Source organism: Scomber scombrus, chromosome 18 (assembly GCF_963691925.1).
Source record: "Scomber scombrus chromosome 18, fScoSco1.1, whole genome shotgun sequence".
In the NCBI taxonomy this organism is placed as follows: domain Eukaryota; kingdom Metazoa; phylum Chordata; class Actinopteri; order Scombriformes; family Scombridae; genus Scomber; species Scomber scombrus.
In genome coordinates, this window is record NC_084987.1 from 3,235,074 (window position 1) to 3,241,483 (window position 6,410).

The 6,410-nt window shown below is 40.3% G+C and overlaps 1 protein-coding gene across 1 annotated transcript in view; it reads left to right on the forward strand.

Moving 5' to 3' along the window:
- LOC133999599 (C-reactive protein-like) overlaps window positions 1-6,410 on the forward strand; it is a 92,664-nt gene that overhangs the window by 34,379 nt on the left and 51,875 nt on the right. The window lies entirely within an intron of this gene.

Here is a 6,410-nt window from a genome sequence, read left to right on the forward strand (position 1 = left end):
CTATCCTTCTTTCCTTCCTTCCTCCCTTCCTCTTTTCCTTTCTCCCTCCCTCCTTCCTTCCTTCCTTCCTTCCTTCCTTCCTTCCGTTCTTCTTTCCTCCTTCCTTCTTCCTCCTTTCCTCCCTTCCTTCCTCCCTCCTTTCCTTCTTCCTTACTTTCCTTCCTTCTTCCCTTCCTCCTTTCCTTCCTTCTTCTCTCCCTTCCTTCTTTCCTTTCCTCTCTTCCTTCCTCCCTCCTTTCTTCCTTCTTTCTCCCTCCCTCCCTCCTTTCTTTCCTTCTTCCTTGCTTCCTCCCTTCCTTTCTTCCTCCCTTCCTTCCTTGACTCGAGAACAACACAAGGGTTAATAAAATAATAAATCTGTTCTCATCTACATCTGCAAAACTTCAAGTCATTAAGTTACATTTCGGCCTTTTTTTCCTCTTTTATTTGAAGGTTTAATCTCCATGTTTAAACTTTGGAGCCATTTCAAGAAAGCAGATTCAGTTTTTCTTCATTTCATTTTCGGCTTTTGTCTCCTTGTTTTTCTGCTGGTCTGAGCTCCATGTTTGTGGACAGCGGGACCACGAATGCGTCGAGCTGATGGTACAAAAATCTCCTGAAAAAAAACCTCACTGTGTCTCCTTTTCCTACCTGAAGGAGGAAATAACTGGCGACTAACCACATTTACTAAGAGTTTGGCAGTGAAAGTAGTGACATCTGCTGGCTGAATCTTTGTGTTGAATTTATTCTCACTGCTGTCGTCTTTGATATTTTGTTCAATAAAGGTCAAATTATACAAATTAAGAGTGTGGCCTTTTTTGTTGTTGTTAAAGAATAATTATCTACAAGTAAATTTCACATTTTATTGCAATAATTAAAATACCTTTGTGAAAAAAATGGTGTGAAATTACTATTTTAAGTTGAATATTACATTGCTGTAGTCTCAAGAATCTCCAACTTAAAGAGCAGATTGCTGGTTAAAGTTTATTAAATTATATATAATTATAAAAATATAAGTTTATATGTTACATTGTCTGAAAAAATACCCATTTGAAGATGTTTCACACGTAAGGAAAAAAGGATAGAAGGGAGGGAGGAAGGAAGTAAGGACACAGACAGATGGAAGGTAGGAAAAGAAGACAGGAAGGAAAGATGGAAGGAACAAATGAAGGTTAAGGCAAAAAGAAAAAGAAAGAAAGGGAGAGAACAGATGGAAGGATAAGAAGGAAGGAAAAAAAGAAAGAAAGGGACGAAGGACAGATGGAAGCAAGGAAAAATAGACAGGAAGGAAAAAGAAAGGGAGGGAGGACATGGAAAGAAGGAAAAATACAGGAAGGAAAGAAGGAAAAAAGAGGAAGGACAGATGGAAGGAAGGGAAGGAGGGAGAAAGGAAAGAAGGAAGGAAGAAAGGAAAAGAAGGAGGGAAGGTAGGCAGGACAAATGGAAGGAAGGAAAAATAGACAGGAAGGGAAAGAAGGCCGATTCTGGCCCACGGGCCTCATGTTTGACACCGCTGAATCAAAACAACTTCTAACTTCATGAAAATACAAAGTTTGACTATTTACGGTTGAATCAGAGCCGACAATGTTTTACTAACGTTGGATTTATACGACTTTGTTGAATTAAGAAACAAACATAATAATTCTGCTTTAAAAAAAAAAGGTCGGTTATTGTCTGATTATCACCAGAGAGAATTTAATAAGCAGCTTAAAACAACTAAATGTAATGAAAGAAAGAAAGAGGCGACGGTACAAAATTGTTCTTTTTAATAGAAACCATTCTGACTCCACTGAAAAGTTCACAACGTCAACTTGGTTTTTTTGTTGTTGTTTTTTTTTTACATTATTGTTGAAGAAAAGTCTCGTTTTCTTGACATGGCTCCTCCCATCTTGTGCAAAAATGCTGCTGGTCTCGTGAATGGAACAAAAAAATAAAAACTAAACCAAAAAAAACCAATAATCCACCACCTGCATCTACAGAAGGAAGAAGTGTTCGCTCTTGAACGTCACTCAGACGTCAACGCTGCAGATTGATGTAAAAAGCTTCAAAAAGAAGAAAAGCAGAGCCACAAAAGAGAAGATGACAAATAATAAATCCAATAAATTCCCATAAAAAAAACCCCAAAACGATCAGTTACCACGCCAACAACACCGACAGCTGGCTGCATCTGCAAGCTCATACTGCACCATCATCATCATCCTCCTCTTCATCATCGTGTTTAACCCTCCTGTTGTCCTCGAGTCAAGGAAGGGAGGAAGAAGGAAGGAAAGGACGGAGGAAAGAAGGATGGAAGGGAGGAGGGAAAGAAAGGAGGGAGGAAGGAAGGAAGAAGGAAGGGAGGGAGGAAGAAGGAAGGAAAGTAGGGAAGAAGGAAGGGAGGAAATGAAAGGGAGGAAAGAAGGAAGGACAGAGGGTAGAAGGAAGGGAGGAAGGTAGGGGGGAGGAACGAAAGAGAGGAGGGAGGGAGGTAGGGAGGGAGAAAGGAAAGAAGGACAGAAGGAAGGAAGGAGGGAGGGAGAAAGGGAGGAAGGTAGAGGGAGGAAAGAAAGATACGGAGGGAGGGAGGAAATAAGGAAGGACGGAGGAAAGAAGGAGGGAGGAAGGAAGGGGGATGGAGGAATGAAAGAAGGAAGGGAGGAAAGAGAGAGGAAGGAAAGAAAGAGAGAAGGAAGGAAGGAAGGGAGGAAAGAAGAAACAGACGGGGTCAATTTGACCCGGGAGGACGACACGAAAGTTAAATACGGTGCAGTGATTTAAAAAGTCAGATTTCAAGGCGGTGAGGACAGCACACTTGTTTTTTTTATATATATATAATTTTTTTTTTTTTTTAAAGACAAAGCAAGAATATTTTCACAAGAGCGGAGAAATCTGTTGGTCCTCTTCGTCCCCTTTGGTCTGTAAACTAAGAAAAGCTGGTTTCCAAACAATCATATTCCAAAGCTAATTTATTACACATGACTTTCACACAGTTTTTTTTTTTCATATATATATATATATGTACAATAACAATAACAGTTTGCAGGTGGTGCAGCAACAAGAAGCAGGAAAATACACCCAAAAGGAAACAAAACCCCAAAACAGCCGAAAAATGACAAAAATATAATACACGGCTATTTGTTCACCAGTTAATGTTGAGATCGTTAGCTGTGTGCTGTTTTAGCCTCGGCCTCCTTTTGTGTAACTTTTTTTTTACTCAATTCAAAAAAACAGGAACCAGAAAAACCTGAAATCGTCACCCTCCTGTTGCCCGCGGGTCAAAAATATATGGATTTATTTTGTCTTAATTACCTGAAAATCAAATGGATGTTACTTTATGACTATAATCATCACTATTTTCATTGAATTGACCCCAAAAATTGAAGAGTAAAGTATAAATTCTTTTAAGTTTTATACATAATTTTTTTGGGAATCATTATCAAAAGGCCTCATTTAAATTAAATTACACCTCATTTATGAGTTAAAGCCTTTCGTCGGACAACAAGAGGGTTAAAAAAAAGACGTAGAATCAGGGGCTTGAACCTTTCCTCCACATTTACGCTCCTCTAGACTCAAATTCTGAGACCCACTCATAAAAAGACAGGAGGATAAGATATGACATAATAAAGAAAGCGAGGGTGCATCCTGGCGTGTGGCAGTGGAGGTCGCTGTAAGAAGAAGAAGAGGAGGAGGAATCCGAAACGTCTTCATTTACTCCGAGTAATTAGAAACTAGCACCAGTAGCCGTAGAAATGAGCTGGAAGTGTTTAAGTACATGCACACTAGTGTCCCACTTCTTTTGGTGAATCCAGTTTATTTGAGTGTGTGTGTGTATGTGTGTGTGTTACAGAGATCCAGCTGAGCCCTAAAACCGGAACAAACCACATACTGAGCAACACTTTAATTAAAAAAAAAAGAAACAAAACTAATCAATATGATGATAAATAACAATATCATGACGATCAATGAGGTGAAGTGAAAGTCTAACATCAGTAACCGGAGTGAATCAGTGAGAATTAAATGAATGAAATACCCAAAAAAAAGACAATAAAAAGAAAGGGAGAAAGAAAAGAAAAGAAAAAAAAGGAGTAGCAGGATTCAGGAGGAGCCACAAATTAACCAAAGTGGTTTCTTGTGGATTGTTGAGGTTCGGAGCAGGACCGGATCGGATCGGAAGTCCTGTGATGCTAACGTGCAAACGTGTAAAACACTCTGCAAATAAAAACGGGGGAAAAAAAACCTTTGGTGGAGTGTTTCTGGAAGTTCACACTCGAGGAAGACGACAGAAATAATCCAGTAAAAAAAAAAAAAAGTTTAACGAAAAAATTACAGAAAAATAAAGAAATTCTTAGCGAAAAAATCACGAAAAAAATGTTGACGGAAAAAATTTGTCACATAAAAAATTTGGGGAAAAAAAATTGTTACCGAAAAGTTTACAGGGGGAAAAAAATTGCTGACGAAAAAGTTACGAGAAAAAAAATTGTCATGGAAAATATTACGAAAGAAATGTTGACGGGAAAAATTATGGGGAAAAAGTTACCGAAAAAATTATGGGAAAAAAAATTGTTACCGAAAAGTTTACGAGGGAAAAAAAATTGCTGACGAAAAATTACGGAAAAAAATGTGTTATCGAAAAAATTACGAAAAAAAAAAAATTGCTGACGAAAAAGTTACGAAAAAAATGTGTTACCGAAAAAATTACGGGAAAAAAATTGCTGACGAAAAATTACAGAAAAAAAATTTGTTTGGTACCCCCCCCCCCCCCCCCCCCAAAAAAAAACCCCACGAACTGAGCAAAGTTTAGAGAGCTACAGCTTTAGATCAGCTTTTTAAAAAATGTTTTATTGTCTTTCTGAAACACAAACGGAAAAAAAGTCCAGCAGCTACTTCGAGATCCTGAATCTGTGCTCGCTCAGTTCGGTCTATAAAACCCAGAATGGATTCATAGATATTAATTATAATAATAATAATAATAATAATAATAATAATAATAATAATAATAATAATAATAAAGCTGGTGGGGAGGAGAAAAAAAGGAGAGCGCGTGTTGGCAGTTATATTTGTTTTTGGTTGTAAGCTGAATGAACTCTAGTTGAGGAAAAAATGAGGAATAACAGAAAAAAAGAGAAGAAGAAAATAACGATTCTTTGCTTCAAGTTTTTTCCGAGTTATGAAATGCTTCCGAAGAGTCTTTCTGATGGAGGATTGTGACAAAAAAACCACCTTCAATAATTAAGTTTACGATGTTACCTGCATTTGAATATCCCTGCAGTAACCTGTGTGTGAGTGTGTGTGTGTGTGTGTGTGTGTGGTTTTCGTTTATTCTCGTCTTTTCCCGCCTTATTTTTCCCCCAAAAAAACTGTCCGTTGAACTCCCAAAAAACGTCACATCAAACGTCGTCGCTCAGTTTAAATCCGGACCCGACCCGAGTTTCTGCTCCCGCTGGTTTCCCGTTCTCCGAGCTGCCGCCTCCGCCGCCGCCGCTCTCATCGCTACACGGTTTAAACTCGACTAGATCGGGATCCGCTTCCGGCTGAGACTCCACAGCCGTCTCCCAGTCCTCCTCTTCCTCTTCCTCATCCTCCTCCTCCACCTCCTGCTCCTCGCCCCCCTCCTCCCTTTTGTCTTTGCCCCTCTGGGCCGCCTGGTTCTGGAGGAGGCGGAGCCCGGCCATGGCGCGGTCGATGGTCGTCGTGCTCACCAGGTTGAAGTCGTGCATGCTGATCAGGTGCAGCAGGAAGTTGCGGCAGAGGTTGTGCCGGACGATGAAGGCGCCGTGCTGCTCGGCGAACACCAGGGAAGCCTTGTTCATCTGGTTGTCCGCTATGAAACTGGAAGGAAGAAGAGGAAGAGGAAGAGGAAGAGGAGGAGAGTCAATAAAACTCTTCTCTAAATGCATCGTTTAACGTGTTTAGTAGGTTTAATGACCCACTTCACCCACTTTGTCATTATATCAACATTACTGATGATTATTTATCGAACATTTCATAGCGTAAATATTTTGTGAAAGCATCAACAGCCATTTCTATAATATTGTTCTCATAGCGATATCGAGGTATTTGGTCTAAAATATTGTGATATTTGATTTTTTCTCAATCCTTCCTTTCCTTCTTTCCTTCCCTCCTCCCTCCCTCCTTTCCTTCCTCCCTCCTTTCCTTCCTTTTTCCTCCCTCCCTCCTTTCCTTCCTTTTTCCTCCCTCCTTCTTTCCTTCCCTTCTCCTTTCCTTCCTCCCTTCCTTCTTTCCTTTCCTCCCTCCTTTCCCTCCTTTCCTTACCTCCATCTGTCCTCCCTCCCTCCTTCTTTCCTTCCCTCCTTTCCTTCCTCCTTGCTTCCTTCCTCCGTCCTTTCCTTCCTTCTTCCTCCCCCCTTCCGTCCTCCCTTCCTTCCGTCCTCCCTCCCTCCTTTCCTTCCTCCCTTCCTCCCCTTACTCGAGGACAGCAGGAATGTTAACGC